Source organism: Crocodylus porosus, unplaced genomic scaffold, assembly GCF_001723895.1.
Source record: "Crocodylus porosus isolate Cpor-Errol unplaced genomic scaffold, CroPor_comp1, whole genome shotgun sequence".
Lineage (NCBI taxonomy): Eukaryota > Metazoa > Chordata > Crocodylia > Crocodylidae > Crocodylus > Crocodylus porosus.
The window spans coordinates 56,719,259-56,740,127 of NW_017728907.1; the positions used below are offsets into that span (position 1 = coordinate 56,719,259).

A 20,869-nucleotide genomic window follows, 5' to 3' on the forward strand; every position below is an offset into this window, starting at 1 on the left:
CAGCTGTGCTTGCTTGGGTCTGGAGGGGCCAGGGCTGGGCCTGTGGGGAGGGGGCCCCCACTCCCTCCCCACCTTGGCTGACAGACCTCAAGTTGATGGAATTCAAGCAAGTTGCAGAGGTGATCAAAATATAATACTAACTATACCTGTACAACAATGGTACTTCTAACGAAGTATGTTTCGGAATACATTTAAGACGCTATATGCCTGAGTAATATTTTTAAACAAGCTTCAATTTATCCAAAAGGAGGTGAAAAAAATATTATACCATCCTTACTGAGGGCAAGTAGTATTTTGCTGCATCAGTGATCCAATTTTCTTTAATGGAACAACATATACAGTAACATGCAACTCAACTGGAATAAAGCTCCCATAATCTGGTTTTCAGATGGAATTGATAATTCACTGGTTACATTAATTTTTTAATGATGAGGCCCAGTCAAAACCCTGCCTTAGAGAGTCCCCAAACTCTGGGAATGTTTGCCTTGAGACTTAGAAGCACACTTTGCAGCTTTTGCCCATCACAAGTGTTTAGTCTCAGTATGATTAAACACAAGGATATCAAATAAAAACAAATGCCTTGTCTACAGGTAACAGAACTGTTAGCTTTTTAAAAAGGTAGATATGAGTGAAACTTTACAAGGACTACAACATATAGATACCTATTCCAAGGATAAAATATCAGTGTAACTAAATTAGTTTTCATGCCACTCATAATTTGAATTCAATCATGCCTACAGACCCTATCCAGGATTGGAATTCAATTATGACAAGAGTCATGTTTCCTGCCCTGAAGATCTCAAGACACAACAGGCAGCAAAGGAAGTGCTTTTTTGCTATGTTAAATATAAAAAAACTAAGGGGGAGGAGGTGAAGGAGGAGAGAGACACAGAGAGTGAGACAGAGAGAGATGCATCTTACCCAAGGGTGCACAGGAAGTCTGTGGCAGAGACCAGAGATGAGCAAAGAAGGGACCAGCATCTTCGCTAGCGAAGCATGCAGAGCGCAAAGAACCACGTGGAATAATGGCTCTTCACTTCACAGATCTCCAGCGGAGGATCTGATTGTTTCCTATGCCAGGCTTTCTCCACTAAGTAGCTCCTCACTGCAATCCTAAGCAGGTATGCCTCGTGCTGCTACAGGTCCTTAGTACAAACAATTTTTGGTCGGGATATAAAACTGCAGCCAGACAGCAATAATATCACCTATTTCTTGGCTAAATTATGGCCAGCTTGTGCTTCAGAAAGCACATCTATACTGCACAACACAGTCTTGCATAGAGATACCAGAGCTACCTCCTTGATAGCTAGCTGACATACTGCAAGCAGCAGAGCAGCGTTAATGAGGAGCTTTGCCTAGGTTTATGTGTCCTGCTTATTAATGCTGTGCAGTCTAGACAAACTCACAAAGAAACGGTTATATTACTCTACTCTGCTTACTAGTTGTCTTCTTTCCCATGCTGTCACTCACTATACAGGAGGGCTAGCTGTTATTACTTGGTCAGTGAAAGTAGTCCATGTACCTATTTGCTCCTCCCTCTAGCTCCTGAAAGACATTTCTTTATCAGTGATTCACAGAGCAGAAAGATTTATCTAACCCAATGGTTGTCAACCGGGAGTATGCATACTCCCAGGGGAACTTGAGAAGGCCCCAAGGGGTTCGTGCCGGTGGGAGGGGATGGAGCATTGCCACACACCATCCCGTGCTGCCATACAGGCGCTACCCGCCTGGCCAGATGTGGGGGGCGGGGGAAGTCTGCATATGGCAGCTGCCGCTGCTCCACATTCAACCACATGCCACCCTCCTCCCCCTCTGCCTTCCCCCCCACTACGCCTCCAGCCACGCACCCATCCTGCCACTCCACGTCCAGCCGCCGGGGGTACTCTGATCCACAAAGGTTGAAAACCACTGCTCTGACCAACAGAGCTTGGAGTATGCTGTGCTAAGGGATCCAAAATCATGTAATAAACTCCCTTCCCCTAATTTGGGTGATTAAACCCCTCCAAAACCTGAAGACAATCACTTTTCACAGGAAAGGCATGAAATTGCTTACATTTTTAAATCTAGACTCTTTCAATATTTTTAAATATTTCAGTAATGTTACACTGCCGTATACAATTTGAAGTGATTTAACACTCCTGAAGTATATCGGGCTTTTCTTAATGTAATGAGTGTGTCAAATCCATACAATAATTATATAACATTCAACAGATAAATACATATATGGCTGTTCAGAATACTGAGTTAAAGTTCCTCATTCCTCTCCTAGAAAAGCAGAATAAAAAGGAAAATAAAGGGGCTCCGGTAGCCCTCCTTGCCATCAGCCCCCACTAATTCAGCTCCTTTCCCTTCTCCCTTACTATCAGACCCTGCTCTCCCTAAGCAGCTGAAAATAAGGGGAAAATTTGAAAAAAGGGAAAATTTGACCTTAAAATTAACATACCTATACTAATTTGCATGGAGTACCCATAGACTTAGGTCAGCCAGAATTGATGCATTTTACCTTTTTTTGAAACTGCAAAAAGTTTTATTACAGGTACTCCATAAATATGCTTTTATGCCAGTAGCGGACTGATGGCAGGGTTGGGGGGGCATGGCCCTCAGGTGCCAGTCTGTGGGGGGGCACCAGCCGGGCCCTTCAGAGTTTTTAACATATGACGTGACTAAGTATGGGTGGGAGTGCAAACGCAATCATTGGCCCCTGGTCACCAGAGACCTACGGTACATCACTGTTTTAGGCAGTACTTTTGTACCTATTTATATATGGTACAAACTATGCATGACAGTCCAAAGCTAAAAGGCTCATGATTCCCCATATAGTTCACTGGGCTGGGCCCCAGCAGTCAACAGCATTTCAAGCTATCGTGACCCAACAGCTCAGTACTGCTCAGCAGGGAACCTGGTTTTCTCCATTTAAAAATTGCAAATTCTCCAATTTTAAAACAAATCACAAATTCTATGATTTTAAAAAAACCACAGTCTCTGCTAAAAAAACCCAAACGTTTGCAATTAAAATGGAACACTACTATACATATAGATGTCAATTGAACACAAGGTTTTATAGATATATTTACAATTTTAAAGCAATTTGGAAGACTACCAGTGCCTCAATCACTGAAATAAAATCAATTCTAAGTACCTATACATTTTTGGTATTTGAATTTGGGTTTTTTATCATTGAAAATCAGAGCTCCCCCTTCACTCACCAGGATGCAAGTCCAGGCCCCTCACTCCTAAGCTACGAGCTCCCAGACCTGCTGGTGCCCCTCACTCACCACTCAAAGTCCCCCCAGCCCTGCCAGTACCCCACCCACAATGCCCCCAACCCTCCCAGCCCTGCCGGAAGAGGCCTCCAGCTACCAGGGCTATGGGGCCAGGGACCCGGGTCTGCAACCCCCTGCATCCCATAGTAGCACCCAAGCCCTGGCTGCCACCCATGGGAGGTGGCGGCTGCTGTGGCAGAACAGAGCACGGAGCCAAGCTCCCTTTCTCCCACGAGCAGCATGGCCCGAGAAGGGCCCATTGTGGGGGGGTACTAGGTACAAGCTCCCACCTTGCCTTTCCCCTGTGGCTTCTGCAGCCCAGCAGACAGGACCCAGCTGGGCAGGGAAGCTCACTGCTGCTGCTGGGAGCTCTGCACCACCATAGTGAGGAGCCCCCAACCCACCTGGAAGCAGAGAGGGGCACAACTCTATGCCACCGCCCCTGCTGTTGCTGGGAGAGCAAGGGGTGCTTTGCCAGGGTGGTGTGGGGCTTACAAGGTCAAGGAGCTTCCCTGCCCAGCTCCACTCTGCCCTGCTGTGCCAGGTCCCACTTTCTGATATGCAAAGGCACCAGAGAAAAGGCAGCAGGGCAGGGAGCCTGAGCCCACAGCAGGCAGCCTACACCCACCCCTGCCCCAAGCACAGATCTGGAGCGCATGTGCCCTCCCCCTAGGAATAGCTGCAGGATTGGGAAGTCAGACACACACCCCCCACCATCTCCTGGACAAGCCACCCATGACTCCATCCTGCTCCCTACTGGGGCCCTACAGCCGCATATTCCAGCCCTGGGCCCCAAGCCCCATGCACCATTCCAGCTGGGCAGCAGCCTCAGCCCCAAGCCACCTACAATGTGCTTCCTCTTCTGCCACGAGCCACCCCACGCCCAGCCAGGCAGCAGGGGCAGAAACAGCCCTAGCCCACAGCAGCAGAGGGACTGTGGAAAAGATTGTGCAGTAGCAGAGGAGCTCCTACAGCTGCAGTTCCAGCTCTGACCCCAACACCAACCTGGGGCTCAGACCAGAGCTGACACACAAAGTAACTGGCAATGTGTAGAGCAGCATTTCCCAAGGTTTTTTCATCCCGTGGCACATTGGCTGAATGCAGGTTGGGAGGCTTGGGGGGGGTGGCAAGCAGCCAGAAGTGGAGCAGGGAAGACGGGGGGCGGGGAGGGGTGTGTGGCTGGACACGGAAAAGACAGGGAGGTGCGGCCAAACGTAGAACGGGATGGGGGTATTGTTGCGGGGCTGACTGCGGTGTGGTGACGGCACGAGAAGGCTGTGGCAGCACTGGCTGTAGCCATGCCCTGCCAGGAGCCATGCCTGCCCAAAGTTTCCGCAGCACACCTGGACATGTCCAACAACACACTGGCTGGGAAATTCTGGCGTAGAGCATGTGGTAGCCCAAGAGACAGTTATCTGATGAACTCACAATACCTCTGTCTGCCCTAAACCTGTTCTCTGGACTAGCAGATGTCAGTCTTTGTTGTGGTTAATCTAGTTCTTTTTATCAATCCTAAATTTAACTGGATTAAGAAATGATGTATATATAAAACAGTCTTCTTTGAATCACGCATGTTCATTAACTCCTGTCAAGTGATTGCAACCTGGCATTTATTATGCATTAGCATCATTTTACAGCCACTTTGCACAAACTAAAGACAACACAAAATGCAAGGCAGTGAAGAATCATGCCCATGGATTATACATTTCCCCACTCCCACACACATAAAGGGCAAATCCCAAAAGGCAAATGGAGATACTTGTAAGTCATCACCATCCATACCACAGTAAGATTCAATGACACATTCAGTTTTTTGTTTTTACACTGCTGAGTCAAGTGGGACACTGATCTCACACGAAGCCTTGAGGCACTGCCATAATAGAATAATAATAATAATAATAATCCCGTGCTTGGCCTATTTGTTTTGATTTACCAAGAAGCTGGGAGATGCCTTACAGCGAACTGAGTATACTTATTTTTCGCCTACTCTTAATGAAAGTACACCAACTACAGAACACAAATCAGTATGTCTAATCCTCAAAAATTAAAAACAAAATGGTTTTATGCATCTTTTTGCTACAGCCTGGTAAAAACCTGACTTTGACAGTCTCAAACATTTAATTTTAAATGGGAACTCATGAAGCAGCTGTTCAGTAAGGATCCACAAGGATCAGTTTGCCTTATTTCATTTATCTTTTTTATCAGTGACTTAGAGCAGTGGTGCTCAAGCTTTTTGGCCAATGGGCCAGCTGGTGGTCCTGTTCTGGAACCCAGAGCAGTCATGGTGGGACCCCATCTGTCCAGGCAAAATGGGGGGAGGAGGAAGGAGAGGACTGGCCACAATCCAGCCCCATGGAGAGGGAAAGGGAGCTGAGACAGTCCCAACCCAACCCTGCAGTGGGGAGGGAGTGTGGCCTAGTCCTCATGCAGCCATAGGGGGGGAGGGGGTGTGGCCTGGCCTGGAACCAGCTGCAGAGAGAGAGAAAGCATGGCCCAGCCCAGCTCAGACCCATGGTGGGGGGCGGGAGGAAGCACGGCCCAGCCTCAACCCACCGTGTAGGGCTTGGGGTTTGGGAATTTGGCAGTGGGGAAAGATGGCCATATTAATTGCCATCAATCCCCCAATGCCAAATTTCCCAACCCCTGCAAAGCCCTGCAGGCCAGATGCCATGGTCCAAGGGCCACATTTGCCTTTGGGGTGGAGGTTGAACATGCCCAACATAGAGGAAAACAAAATTATCACCGGTAAACGTTGCAGGTGATACAAATATCGGGAACACGGAAAATAACGAATGGACAGATCTCTGATGACCAACTGGTCTACAAACTGGTTGTCCGCTAGCTGGGTACAAGCAAACAGTATGTAGTTTAAACAGCCAAAATGTGAAGTTATACAGTTAAAAACAAAAAATGTAAGGCAGTTTTACAGGCTGGGGCACTATCCTGGGATGAGTGATTCTGAAAAGTCAGGTACTGATTATCCATATCATGAACCCTATATGCTATTAGTGTGTCTATAAAGATAATACTATCCTAGGAGATTTAGTCACGGAAAGTCTCTTGCAGCTAGAGGGAGGAGACATTACCTCTGTGTTAGGCTCCACTGAAACAACTCCTGGATTAATCCATCCAGTTCTGGTTCCTACAGTTTGGAAAGGAAGTGATAAGTTGGAGGGGAAACAGAGAAGAACTATAAAATGATTATAGGTATGGAAAATGTGTTGTACTTAAGGATTCACAGAGCTCAATCTGTTTAGCATTTCCCAGAGAAGGTCAACAGTTCATCTGACTGCAGTCTACAACAGAGATGGAAAAGTCCAGCCCGCGGGCCAGATCCAGTTGCCATCGAGACCAGCCCCAGCCGTGCTGGCAGGGCGCATGACAGAGCGCCTGGGATCTTGGAATGCAGAAAGCTTGCTTCAGAGTCAGGGGATAGCCATGATCTGTAGCATGCATGCTCCAGGCAAGGGTGCACAGAAAGGGGATCATGGCTCTGCCCCAGCTCCTTGCAGCGGTGGCAGCCTGGTATGGAGCAGGGGCAGAGCTGCGATCCCCTGTCTGTGCATTCCTGCCTGGATCAGGGCTATCCCCTGGCTCTGGAGCCAGCTGCCCCCATTGCAAGATCCCAGTGGCTTTAAAGCAGCCCCTTGCTCTGCTCTGCCACACGCCAGCTTGCCAGCACAGCTGGGGCTGATCTCCATGGCAACCCCAACCTTGAGCTTTCACAGTGCAGCTACAGCTGGGGTCACCATGGAGACCAGCCCCAGCCAGGCAGGCAGGAGCTGCTGGGAAATGGAGTCCAGCGCCAGCTGTTTCGGTCATTTTGCCCACCCCGGTCTACAAGCACCTACACAGGGAACAACAGGTTCATAACAGGCAATTCCGAATAGCAGACAAAGGTGTAACAAGTTCCAACTACTTGAAGTTGAAGCTAGACAAATGAAGAGTAGAAATACGGCACAAATCTTTAACAGCGAGTATACTTAAGCACTGGGATTATTTCAAGAGGCTCCTCTACCTTTGCTGAATTTTAAACGAATATTGGATGGATTTTTTTTTCTAAGAGATATGTGTTATATACAGGAGTTCAGAATTCATGATCACAAAGGCCCTCCTGGCCTTTTAATGAACAAATCTATGAATCCACTTTAAGCAAACACAAGATTATAAAGAGTAGTTTCAGGATTAAAATAAACTGGCACTGGAACACCTTTGTAATTTTTCTTTCAGTGAATCCCAGGCAAAGTTTTCACATATTATCAAATTCAAGACAACTGCCTCCTCAGATTTCAAGTGCTCGACATCAACAACATGGAGATCTCTTTAGAGCTTAAGAAATCTGAGGCCAGTAAAACTTAGACCATGTACCATCCGGCAGCCTCCTCATCTCCCCCAGGCCCTGTAGCAGCATAATTGCTCTCGCGGTGGTGTTACTTGGCCATCCCACTGACCAATGTTCACTGGCCTGTCAATAAACCATCTTACGTTAATGATGGAGATGGCATGAATTTATGCTTAAAATCCCCAAAGGTCAAGAGAGAAAGAATAGTTCCGTAAATAGCAGATGTCTCCCCTAGATGTAGATCCTCCCACTGCACACAGCCCAACTGATGATTATTCAGTAATAAATCACCAAAGGGGAACATCAGTCTTTACAGCTCTGTAAGCAGTTACTTAAATGACCCTCTTCAGTCATTCAAGGACTGATGGAGCAATTCCGCATTCAGGTTTATATTTTGTGTAAGGTTTAACTGAATATGTGTTCTGCAAGAAGTATCAATACAAATTATTTAACAAAAGAAAAAAAAATAACCTATGACCGCATCACTCAAAACAAACTTTAAGGAAAATTACCTGGTTAGCAGCTAGAAATGCTGAATTCCTTGAGAACGTGCATTAGAAAACAAAGCACTAAGAATTTCCTATCTCCTTGTTATTTACAATTTCAGGATCAATTGCAGTGCAATAAACCCTAGTAACAATATACGACTGACATCCCGCTCAGGACACTCATGGACAAAAAGATCTATATTCCCAGTGGCCACCCCAGTCAGCAATGTTTTAACTAAACATGCACATCTATTTTTGGACAGGTTCACATTTTGATTTACTAAAAAATATAATCAGGCTATATCCTCCTTATTTGATAGATGTCCATGTAAAGCAATAGAAGTCGATGTAAAAGCTACATGTAAATATCCATAAATTACAAGCTATAGTTCACAATCCATTTGTGACTATAACGCTTCCTTTCCCAAACTGTAGGTCTTTGTGCAAGCAGTGTTAATAAACTTTCATATACAGCCCATATTTCAATACTTTATTGTCCAGAAGAGCTTGCCAGTCAATCTGTTCTTCACAGCAACAGCTTTTATTGTCTCCTCCAATCTAGGTCACTGTCAATAAATACTAGAGTCTTCTAGCTCTGGGACATACGGTAGCATGCATTTCGTCAATGAGCTACTATTTTCTCTGAATGGCTCTACCATGTTTTTCTCCCTAAGAGAACACAATTTTCTTACCATTTTTTTCATAAAAATCCCATTGTCTTGCACTTACCCACTTTAACAGCCTCCTGTTAGTGCCTCACTACAGTCTCAGTTATTATAACGTTATATACATGTTTCAGCTTTTCCTGAAGAGAATTCATTTTAACGAGATACTGACAATTACTATTCCCTTATTAAATGCAGGCAGCAGGAATACAATCCCAGTGTATTTTGGAATCAATTAGCTTTTAATTCCAGGAGAAGTACTAACCTTGTATCTTGTATTGTTCTTACAACAGCCTTTATGAAGTAAAATTTTAAATATAGAGCAGAGTTTTAAAAGTTGCTTTTTTTTTTTTTACCATAACATTTATTAAATGTTTCATCCTTGTTTTGGCTGTATTCATGCAAGGAAAAAAAAACACAACATGTTTTATCAAAATTATTTTTCCTTGCAACCACAAGTTATTGAGGTCAATGTGGGAGACAACAGTTGAATTTCTCTGGCCTCTATCATGCAGTATGTTGCACACAATAATCTGCTCTGGCTTTAAAAATCTATGAATCTATTAATTTCCTTCAGTGATTCTCATTTTCAAAAGTAAGAAGTCTCTACGGAAACTTTTATACAGGTTTTACAACTAATGTAGACATCCCACAGGTCTTTCAGTTCTCCCCAGACTCAACCTTGGGTATGGCAGTTTCCTCTCAGCTTCTTTATGGATGAAACTCTCAGACCTCACCCTGCTTTGAACACGTTTTCATGCTACTACCCTCACCTCCTCATTTTGCTTCTCTCTAGGTGTTAAATCGGTTTCCTTCCCTCCAAAGTGCCAAGCATGGTTTCTTGTATGGTGATATCTATACAATCAATTCTAGTAGTCTTGCATGAAAACCAAATATGATTAGAGAAGGGTAACGAGAAAAGGACACACAGTGAAATAAAAGCTGGGAAACAAATGCAGCTAGATGGGCACAAAGTTTATGCTATAAGTTACAGTACTTTCAAAGAAACACAGGTAAGCTTAGGGAGCATTAGAGCCAAAGGCCACATCCTCATTCCTCTTCTTGTCCCCTTTGCATCGCATGTGAACACCTGCAACAGATCTCTGTTCCAGGTCTGTCAAATCCCTTGGCAGCTGTTGACTAGAAGACATTACTTTGAACCCCGCAGTCCATGTCTCCAGTTGGTCCTCCAGTTTTGCACAGGGCTTGCTTGGGTAGGTATATATCAGAGCAGAGAAGATGCACTGTACAAATCAAAATAGAAACGTAAGGCCTAATCCAAATTCCAGTGCAATCTTTCCATTAACTTCAATCAGTTCTTTATGGAAGGAGTGCCAGAACAGAAGGAAATATGGAAAGGATGGAGTCTGAAACTCAGACAGGGAGGAAGAAAAGAACGGAGAAGACAAAAGGAGACAAAGAAAGGAGGCTTCTGTGCATCTTCATGGGAAAATGCTCTAATGCTAATGTGAAGCAAAGACTAAGATACATTAAATGGCCAATCTGCAGAAGATGGAGTACTGGGTTGAACTGTTCCACGTCTCTACCCCTTTCCCCCCGACTAGTTTAGGATTCTATGCATTTAACTAAACCTGCTATATATTAGTTCTATGAGTTCATGAATACGAATTCATTTCAAAGTCATCTCTGGAGTCCCCTGGGAACGTGCAGAATTATTTATTTATAAAAACAGCTAAAAGAAGATGCATAAAATCAAGTCCAGTGACACAGTTTAAGAAATCAATGTAATTTACAATGTCAATTAAGACTAACACCAAATCAGAGTTGTAGGCATGCAATCCATACCCTCAGCTTCCAGAAATAGGTATAGCACCATTTAAAGCTATGCAGATCTGCTAATGTCGTGCCTATCTTCAAGAAAGGGAGGAAAGTAGATCCGACAAACTACAGGCCCATCAGCCTGACCTCTATCCTGGGGAAAGTCTAGCAAAAGATTATCGAGGAGGTCATCCTTAACAGACTAGCTGAAGGCAATATCCTGAGGGATACCCAGCATGGGTTTGTTGCTGGTAGGTCTTGCTTAACCAATCTCATTTCCTTTTATGACCAGGTGACCGATCACCTGGACAAGGGGGAAGAGATCGACATCATATACCTCGACTTTAAAAAAGCCTTTGATCTGGTATCCCATGTTCACCTCTTGGTTAAACTGGCTAACTGTGGCCTTGACGTCACCACGATCCGCTGGCTGGGGAACCCGCTTTGTGGTAGGACCCAGAGGGTGGGGTCAATGGGAGCCAATCGTCTTGGTGTGCTATGACCAGTGGGGTCCCACAAGGATCTGTCCTAGGGCCTATACTGTTTAACATCTTCATCAATGATGTGGACATTGGTATCAGAAGCGGACTGGCCAAGTTCGCCAATGACACCAAACTCCAGGGTAAAGCATCCACACCTGAGGACAGGAGTGTGATCCAGGTGGATCTGGATAGGCTCAGCCAATGGGCGGATGAGAACCTGATGGTGTTCAACACCGAAAAATGCAAGGTTCTCCACCTTGGTTGGAAAAACCTGCACCATGCATATAGACTCGGTAGTGCTACGCTGGTTAGCACTACAGATGAAAGGGATTTGGGGGTCATGGTTGACCACAAGATGACCATGAGCCTGCAATGTGATGCTGCAGCTAGTAAAGCGAGCAAAACACTGGCTTGCATCCATAGATGCTTCTCAAGTAAATGCCGGGACGTCATTCTCCCGGTGTACTCGGTAATCGGTGAGGCCGCAGCTGGACTACTGTGTTCAGTTTTGGGCTCTGCAATTCAAAAAGGATGTAGAGAAGCTTGAGAGGGTACAGAGGAGAACCACGTGCATGATCAGAGGTCAGGAAAATAGACCTTACTATGACAGGCTGAGAGCCATGGGACGATTCAGCCTGGAAAAGCGCAGGCTCAGGGGTGATCTGGTGGCAACCTACAGTTTATCAGGGGTGCTCATCAGGATCTGGGGGAATGACTGTTCACCAGAACACCCCAAGGGTTGACAAGATCAAACAGTCACAAACTCCACTGTGATCAGTTCAGGCTGGACATAAGAAAGAACTTCTTCACTGTCCGAGCCCCCAAGGTTTGCAATAGACTGCCACCGGAGGCGGTTCAAGCACCCACTTTGAACACCTTCAAGACACATTTGGATGCTTATCTTGCTGGGATCCTACGACCCCTGCTGACTTTCTGCCTCTGGGGCAGGGGGCTGGACTCGATGAACCTCTGGGGTCCCTTCCAATCCAAATGTCTATGAAATCTATGAAATCTAATTTAGCACCAACAAAATATCTGACCAAACTCTGGCCAGATCTGACCTATAAAGCACCTCAAAAGTAAGATATTTATTAGAATCCCAATGACAGCAAAATAGTTATAAAAATATCCTCCTAGAATATCCACTCTCTGAAATGCAGTATTACACATTTCCTCACCAGCAATAAAGTGGAAATATCAAATTTAAACACTTGGCCAATTTTTTTCCCCTATGGAACATGCCTGCTTGACTAAACTGAAACTTTTCATAAGAAAGCATTAAATTTTATCACAATTTCTGGTGGGAAATATATTTTATTATATAATAACATATTCCATTATAATATTCTCAAATAATAAAGTAGAAAACTTTAACCTTACTCCTGTTGAAACTAACACTTGAAAGGATTGAATGAAAATACTCTCATAATATTCCATTTAAAAAAAAGTGAGATTTTTTACTTTTTATCTTAATTCAGGACAGAACCAAATTTTGAAATTTTAGCATTTCCTGCAGTAAAGACATTCTGATTTTCTACATACTTGAGATTTAAGCATTTAACTCAACGGCGGACTTAAAAGTATTTTGTTTTCCCCATTTCATACTGTGTGTTTCCTTTTTTCTAGGTGAATTTACAAAATAAATCTTAACATAATCTCCATTTTAAAAAATGGAGACTTCTAGGATTAGGCCTATACTGGAAAAGATCTAGACCAGTACCAAAAGCTTCAGAGGAGGGTGTAAAAAACTATGAGTGGCAGATATGGGATGATCTGCCCCCCCCCACAATTACTTCTCATCCCTGTTTCTACCAGTTAGACATCAGATAAACACCTTAACTCTGATGCTTAATATTTCCTCCCAATAGTTTACTATAATTTATTAAAATGATCGTGCTATCCTTGTCATTCACATAAATATCCAATCCTTCTTTCAATCTTATTGTTTGCTAATCCAGGGTCATTTACTTGCCAATGCAGCAGTTCACTAGCATGAGAAGCACAGCTTCATTCAATACACAAAATATCATGAAGCCAGAGGGCCGGGCATGGCTGGAGGACAGTGGAATCAGCATGGAGCCCCTAACCATGGCACACATTAGGCTGGAAATCTGTATGAGGATAAATGCTATTACAAGCATGATTGACTCGATTCTGTGAATTATGAAAGTGCACAGCACTCACGAAGAAGCAGCTTTCCCATGGTTGTGGGTTTTGAATGAGCAAGACCAAAGGTAAAAGCAACCCTGGGGAGGGGAAAGGGGCATGGAAAGGAAGAAATTCACAGGTTTATAGGTTGCATCTGTTTCCCACTCCTCCTGGCCTTGAGTCTCTGTCCCTGGAGCTAAGAATGCTGCTCCAGATCCATAAGGTAAACCTTTTGGGACAGACTTGCTCCTCCAGCCATGAGTGAGGATGGAGTATAGATAGATACAGCATATATTCCTTTTAAAATCTATTGTTCCATCACCAAGACTTAACATGCAGCAGCCACAGCTTGCAACACTGCTTCCAAATTTCTAAAATGCTATTATGAACAAGGAAAAGTGAGGAACCACACACACGCTGAAAAGAAAAAGAAAAAACTCAACATCCTCCCTATTAGAGTGGAGAGGGCATAAAAAGATAGGTTGCCAAACAACCTAGGGAATCCCACAGATTTGGGCAGAATTTTACTACATTCACGGTGGAACTGAATGATCTGAATGCATTTTCATGTCAGTTATATTACTTCAACTCCTTAATATATCTGGGAGAACTCAAAAAAAATTATATTTTTTGTTTCCAGAAAAACAAGAAACATTCAAACAAAACTACACCAGCCGTACATACGTTACACAGACGTAGCAGCTGACTGTGATCTCACTTACAAAAGTATTAAACTGGCTTAACTCCACTACAATCAATAGAGTCATACCATCATAAAATCAATGGAGTAACATTTGTCTTATATTGGTGTAATTCCATTGATTTTAATGCAGTTAGAGTTACTCCAATTTAATGTTGGTGTAACTGCATTAGTGTCAGTGAAAATATGCCAGTAAAAGACTGATGGAAGTGAAATCAAACCTCTCCCTCTCTCTCACAACCAGTGCCATAACTCAAAAGTAAAGCAAGAACATGAATTTGTACATTACCAAAGCTGTCTCTCTGGAATTTATTTTTGCAAGACTAAAGAAGATATATTCATTGGAGAACTTCTCGACACCATGTTGGCAAAAAAGGACAAACAAAAAAAGGACAAAGGACAAAGTACACAGCCAGGATCAGAGTATTCTGTAATTTGAGCTGTTAAATGATTACTAAAGTGCAATGGTATAATCACTGTGCTGCAGAAAAGTGAGAAGTATGTAAGCAGGAAACTCTCCAGGGAAAACGTAAAAGTAATGTCAGGGAGACTATGCTTTATAGTTACATAAATGCTCTGAAAATGAGAACCACTGCTTTCTAAGTGGTTTAGAGGGTTTAGGAATTCACAGTTTCATGTCACAGGTTCCGGGCAGCCATCCCATATTTTAAAGCAGCACAGTAAGCTGAAACAAAAGAGAACCTATTAATTTTCTAACTTCTGAATTAATATCTGAATGTAGCTACCTCCTTGTATTTCAAGATCACTTGCTCAGTGCTGCTAGTGAGACTGAACAAGAAACATGTCTCCCATTGGCTAGCTTCTGCCCCAGATCCCCTCCAGATTCAACTTAGGCTGCAGGCCCCCAAGGAACTTGTGTGGCTCCCCTGCCAACCCTTCTTCGCAGGGCGGCTGGGGAGCCAAGGCTGGTGCTCAGCTGCTCCTGCCCGCAGCTGTCACAACAGTAGGGTGGGGGGCGGGGGCGCCCCCACTGCATGCCCCCCCCACCCCAGCTGTGCCATCTCTGGGGTTTGGGGGGGGGGGGTGAAGGGAGGCAAAAGATGGGACAGGAGCTACACCCAAGACACCAGTGTCCTGGGACTGCCCTCTCCCCCCCACCAGCCTGCCTTGGCTCAGCAGGCAGATCCATCCTGTGCTGCTGAGGTTGGGGCACTGAGGGTATCCGAGCCCAGCTGCAGCCACACACGTGCCCTGAGACATGCCAGGCAGGGCCCAGTGCTGGGCAGCTCCTAGGCTGGCCGAGGCACTGGGGACAGGGGTAGGTATGGTTCGGCAGCATAGCAGACTGTAGGCTCATGGAGCCAGACTGTCACTAATGCACACCCCCAGGGTTGGGGGATGGGCAGGGGCAAAGCAATGGGACCCAGCTCCAAGGATGCCAAGCTGCTCCACGTGGACTGTGCTCTGCTGTTGGCCACCTTGCAGCACCACCCAGGCAGCTGGCTCTGCCCTGCCCATTGAAGTGGGTAAAGTTGGAGATGGCCAGGCAATCCTCCTCTAGCCAGGTGGGAAAGGCAGGGCAGAGATGGCTGCCTGGACAGCACAAGAAGGTGGGCAGCAGCAGACCACTGTCTGCAATGAGGGGCTCAGCATCTTGGACTAGGGCCCACTGATCTGCCCTGCCCCTGGAGATGTGTGTTCGTGACATCCCCAACCCTGCATGCTCACAGCTCGCTGCACTTCCTAGCCACACCTGCCCCTGTCCAGGTGCCTTTGCCAGCCCAGAAGCTGCCCAGTGCTGGACCCTGCCTGGCATATCTTGGGGGCCTGGGTGTGACTGCAGCCAGGCTCAGACACCCCCAATGCCCTGCCCTCCACAACATGTGGCAGATATGGCCACGGGGGGTGGGGGACGACTGTCTCAGGTCATTGATGTCTTAGTGTTGCTGGTTTCTTGGGTTTAACCCCTGTCCTGCTCCCCCCCAACCCTGCTGACAGCCACCCCAGACTACAGCCAGCACAGCCTGGGGGGGCAGGTGGAGATGGAGAGGGTGCATGGGAGTGGCCTCTGGAAGAGGGGAAAATAGAAGCAGCTCTGCTGGAAGGCGTGCAAGAGGCCAGCAGGTTGGGGACACTCCTGCACTGCAGGCATCCTGCACCATCCACCCCACCCTCAACAAGGTCCAGCATCTGTTCTGTTCCCTCCCAGCCTAACTTTGGATGCCTTGGCTTCTGCTTCAGGCTTTTTGAATGTCTGTACTTAGGCATTCAGTATGGGTGAAATACAGCACAATACCTATGCAAAGTGTAACCTGTGCAGTGTTTACAAGGGTGACATGGGATTTGAAGTGGTACAGTTGTGCCGACCCTTTGCACAGAAATTTTAACACTTTTTTTTAAAGCCCTGTTTCAATTTTGCCCCAAAAGGCCTTTGGCTTATAAACTGTGCCCTTACATTTTCTAAATACGCACCCAGGAAGGAAGGCAAATTTTTCTCATTATCAACCATAAAATATTATGTCAGGATCTTTATTGACTGGTACTTTTCAAGAGAGGACCCTTGTTCCCTGTCAGTCAAGTGTCAGGAAAACTAATAAGAGGACTTCATTTCCCTGTAAACAGACTGATGATTTATTACGGTAAACCCAACAACCAGCACTTGTTTGTTACACAAGTCCATATTAAAATTCACAAGGAAGGAAACACAGAATTTTTTTTTGAATTTGCAAATGGAATTTATTTTGAGTGTATGTGTGCACATTCTGCATACCAGAAATCAGTATGCATATATTACTTATTTTGTATGTTATTTATAATCTGCATGTCCTAGTAACTGAGGTCAATGTCTGCACATTTTTGTGAAAGTTTCACTTTAATGTTTAAGCTTTCCAAACAACAGATATTTCACAATGGCTGCTCAAAGAGCCAATCAGGAATAGAAACAAGCCAAGTATTTTACAGAACTGGGGAACAGGGAACAAAATTCAACTATTCACATCAAGGTAACTCAAGAATGGTTTTCCATTCCACACCAAGAATCAGTTCCTGGGGGGAAAAAAGAAAAAGAGTCAGCTTCAAACATGAAGCATTTTGAGAAAGCTGCTGTCCACTTTCAGGGAATCTGTGAAGAGACAGGTGATGTTAATAAATTACCAGTATTTATCAGCGCACTATACACTCATCCTATGAGTGCCACTTATTGACATCAATGAAAATCATAATTGTGGTACAAGTGGAAAACACACTCATTAAAATCTCATATTCTAGGCAATTTTAGATTATAGTTAATATTTATGTTCAGCGGTGCTGAAAATTTCCCAGGTGCTTTCCAAAGACAGACATCCCTCTTCCAATTTGCGCGACACAAAAAAAAAAAAATCCAAATTTTAATCCTGTGAACAAGTTCAGATTGAAAACAAAATCATTTTATTTTTTTCCCCCCAACATGCCATCCCTACATAAAAAGTACAAGGATTTGCACTTTTTCAGCAAAAAGATGCTGTTCTTTATAGCCAGGCAGAATCCCACCGAAATCCTCACGTAATTGCAAACCTATATTTGGAGTATTGAAGCCTAAATGACCAGTCTATGGACATATCAAAAGGAATAATAAAACCAAGATTCAACCGGGCTAAAACCTTAATAAAGAGATGTCCAGGATTACTGTAGTGAAAAACTGTTATGCAGTGAGACATGCCATCAGTTTGTATAGATCTGTCACAAACATACAGTCTCATTTTCTAAACATTTTAAAATCACCCAAGTAGCCTGCAATGAGGAACCATTCACCTTCTACTGTCACGCTACAGTTTATTTTCTCTTGGAAGCAATTACAGGACAAATGCCAAGCTACAGAAGGTATTTTTCCAGCAGCAGCATCTGGCTTCTTGGCAGATTCCTCAGGCAATTTTATTGGAAGCTGCAGAGCTGCCTTTAGGTCAGTCATAGCTATATTGCTCATGAGCGGTCTGGCAGCCTCATCTTCCTAGATGTCATAATCCTTTTGATTTACCTTCAAGGAATTAGCACACTTTTATCCATTTCAAAAACAGTTGACCTGAAAGGCTGCCCGTAGAGATGTGGTAAAAGTTACTGGTGTAAATCTACATGCCTACCTTGAAGCCAGCCACATCTCTGAATTCATGGCCTGATGCATCATCACAAAACAAGCATGCTCCGTTCCCTACAAAAACATGGTTCGTGTCCTGTTTTGAAGGCAAGCATGTAGTTCTGCACTTTCCTTTAACACGAGCTGCTCTTAGTTGGTAGATACAGTGTTAAATTGTATCCTCGGCCACAGCAGAAGGTGGAACAGGCACATGATCACAGTGGGTTGGTTGTCCCAGAAAACAGTGGGACACATCCACAGCTGATATAAATTGCCATACCTCCACTAAGCCAAAGGAGTAAAGGCAATTTACACCTGCTCCTCGTCTCTCCAATGAGACGCAGATCCTCCAAGCCTGTATCATATTATCATAGAAGTAGGGTCGGAAGGGACCATGTCCATCTTCAAGTCTGACCCCTCGCCTGGGCTCAAATAACTCCAGCCAGGTAGGCATCAAGCCTCTTCTTAAAGATCCCCAGGGTAGGAGCCAGCACCACTTCCCTTGGAAGTTGGTTCCAGCTCCTAGCCGCCCTAACAGGGGAATAAGGTCACTGCAACACCCTTTGCATGCTGGCAGGTGCTCTCTGAGGTGCCTTGCCCAAGCTGCAGCAGCATTGGAAATGGATAATCCTTGGGCAGGGTAGAGGAAAGAGAAAATGGAGGCCCTCTCCACACTGATTCCAGCTTGTACCCCAGTACAATGAAGTCCACTATATATAGCCTGTGAAAGTCCTGGATGATTTAACACACAGAAAAAAAAACAGAATGCTATGGAAATTATTGTAAAAATTTATAGAATTTAACAGGGAATAGGATCCTTTTAATATTTTTAACAAATCACAGGGAATTGTTTAGCCGGGATGTAATACTACAGTAAAAGCTGTGCTATCCAGCATCTTACAAGCCGGCACACTCTACTAACCCACACGCTGGCTTGTAAGATAAAGTGAAACTGTGGCACTTCCAGTTTCTCCGAGCCCTCACGGCCAGGGCCAAAGCAGCCTGTGCTGCTGAGCCCCCATGGCCCGGGGGCATGCGGGGCTGTGCAGGGCCTGCCTCCCTGTCCTGCGGGACAGGTGGTGATGTGGTGGGAAGGCGGCAGTGCGGTGGGAGGGGCAGAGGGACACCCCAGGCACAGTGGGAGAAGCAGTGGCCAGGGCCACTCAATTAACCGGCATATTTTGTTATCTGGCATCCCCCATTCCCAGGGGATGCCAGATAACAGAGCTTTTACTATACATTAACTTGTGTAGTATTATGCGCATGACCAGGGGGCAAGAGAACAGGCCTTATGGAGAGTGGCTGTGAGCCATGGGACTCTTCAGCCTGGAGAAGCTCAGGCTCAGGGGTGACTTAGTGGCTGCCTGTAAGCATATAAGGGGTGTGGATCAGGATCTGGGGGAATGCTTGTTCACCAGAGTGCCCAAAGGGATGACAAGGTCATACAGTTACAAACTCCTCCAAGACCATTTTAGGCTAAACATAAGGAAAAACTTTTTTACTGTCTGTGCCCCCAAGGCCTGGAATATACTGCCTCCCAGAGGTGGTGCAAGCACCTACTCTGGACTCTTTTAAGAAACATTTGGACACCCATCTTGCTGGGATCCTTTGACCCCAGCTGATTTCCTGCCCCTGGGGCAGGGGGCTGGACTTGATGACCTTTTGAGGTTCCTTCCAACCCCAACGTCTATAAAATCTATGAAGTCCATGAAATTCTGGAAGAGGATCCAAAAAAAATATACGGGAGAGGTATCAATTTCTATTACATTTTATAGGAATTTCCTGGAAGGATGTGCCTGGATATCTTCTCTTCCCACATATTTCTTCTTGCAAGCATCTTTACCAAGACAATGGCCAGACTACTCCAGAACTCTTATGGTTATATTATACAGTTCTCTCATCTAGCCTCAAAAGCATGCTAAGGCTACTAGCTATTTTTGATTTTCTTTGAGGTTAGCACTGTGAGGACAACACAGATAAGACTGACAGGACTAAACATGTCCACACCCAACAAGACACGCAGTTAGAACTCAACCATTCAGAAAAATGCAACGAAATCCAACCAGACATTACATTCAGACTTAGTTAACGTGAATGGATTCATACATTCCATTTTTACGCACAGTAAAACATTTTGCATTTACAGGCCAGTGATGCTCATATGTTCTCAATTTTGTTATTGTTAGGGTCAAATGAACTGTTAAGTAAACTATTTTCAATTACTTCCATAAAAAAAGAGTTTGTATTTTCTACCTATTAACTTCTCTGTGGGAGCATTTACATGTGCAGCCTATTTTACTGCTCATTAAAGCATCACACAAAAAAGCAGTAAAATAGGCTACTGCTCATTAAGCTTCACTTAAAAACCATGCACATTCATTACCGTGCGTTAAGGCAGCCTAATGTGCATTTGTTTAGTACCTCACACTGAAAATACTAAATTTAATACATATTAGGAAAAGCACATTAACGCACATATGTAATTGTACCTTGTATGAACTAAACTCAGATTTAAGGTGTGTACTAGCCATTGCTGCCTTGAATCCTACTGGTTTTTGATTTATGGATTAAATGTCACTGAAGACTCCATTGTGTTCTCAAAAATATAAAAGCTCAAAATTATGAATTCACAGATGTTGTTAGGGAATGGCATTATATTGAGAAGTCACAAGATTATTCCAGTCTTCACAAATAGATAGTCTGAATAGGATGTATTGGTACAGTAGCAGCCAGCATATATTTGAAAGACCAGATGTAATAACAATAGATTCAGTTACTCTTTACAAGGTGCTGCACATTCTGCTCTGACCCAGTGACGTGCTTAAGCATGCACTTAACTTTAAGTTCACAATAGCATCACTAATTTCAGTGACTCCTGACTTCGAATGAGAATGACAAGTATAACTATTGGGAGGGCTCTGCCTGACAGAAAT

At 44.6% G+C, this 20,869-nt stretch overlaps 1 protein-coding gene across 15 annotated transcripts in view; it reads right to left on the reverse strand.

Annotated features, from left to right (window-relative positions):
* Positions 1 to 20,869, reverse strand: part of DAB1 (DAB1, reelin adaptor protein) — a 771,943-nt gene that overhangs the window by 213,581 nt on the left and 537,493 nt on the right. For 12 of the 15 annotated variants that reach the window (XM_019531509.1, XM_019531512.1, XM_019531508.1 and 9 more), the window contains exon 1: positions 14,157 to 14,264. The exons of 1 other annotated variant lie outside the window; for it this stretch is intronic. The gene's annotated coding sequence lies outside the window, so the exon portion shown is untranslated. Of the gene's footprint in view, positions 1 to 6,349; positions 6,406 to 14,156; positions 14,265 to 20,869 lie in introns of those variants that run through there. 2 more of the 15 variants (XM_019531500.1, XM_019531499.1) reach the window with 2 other exon arrangements.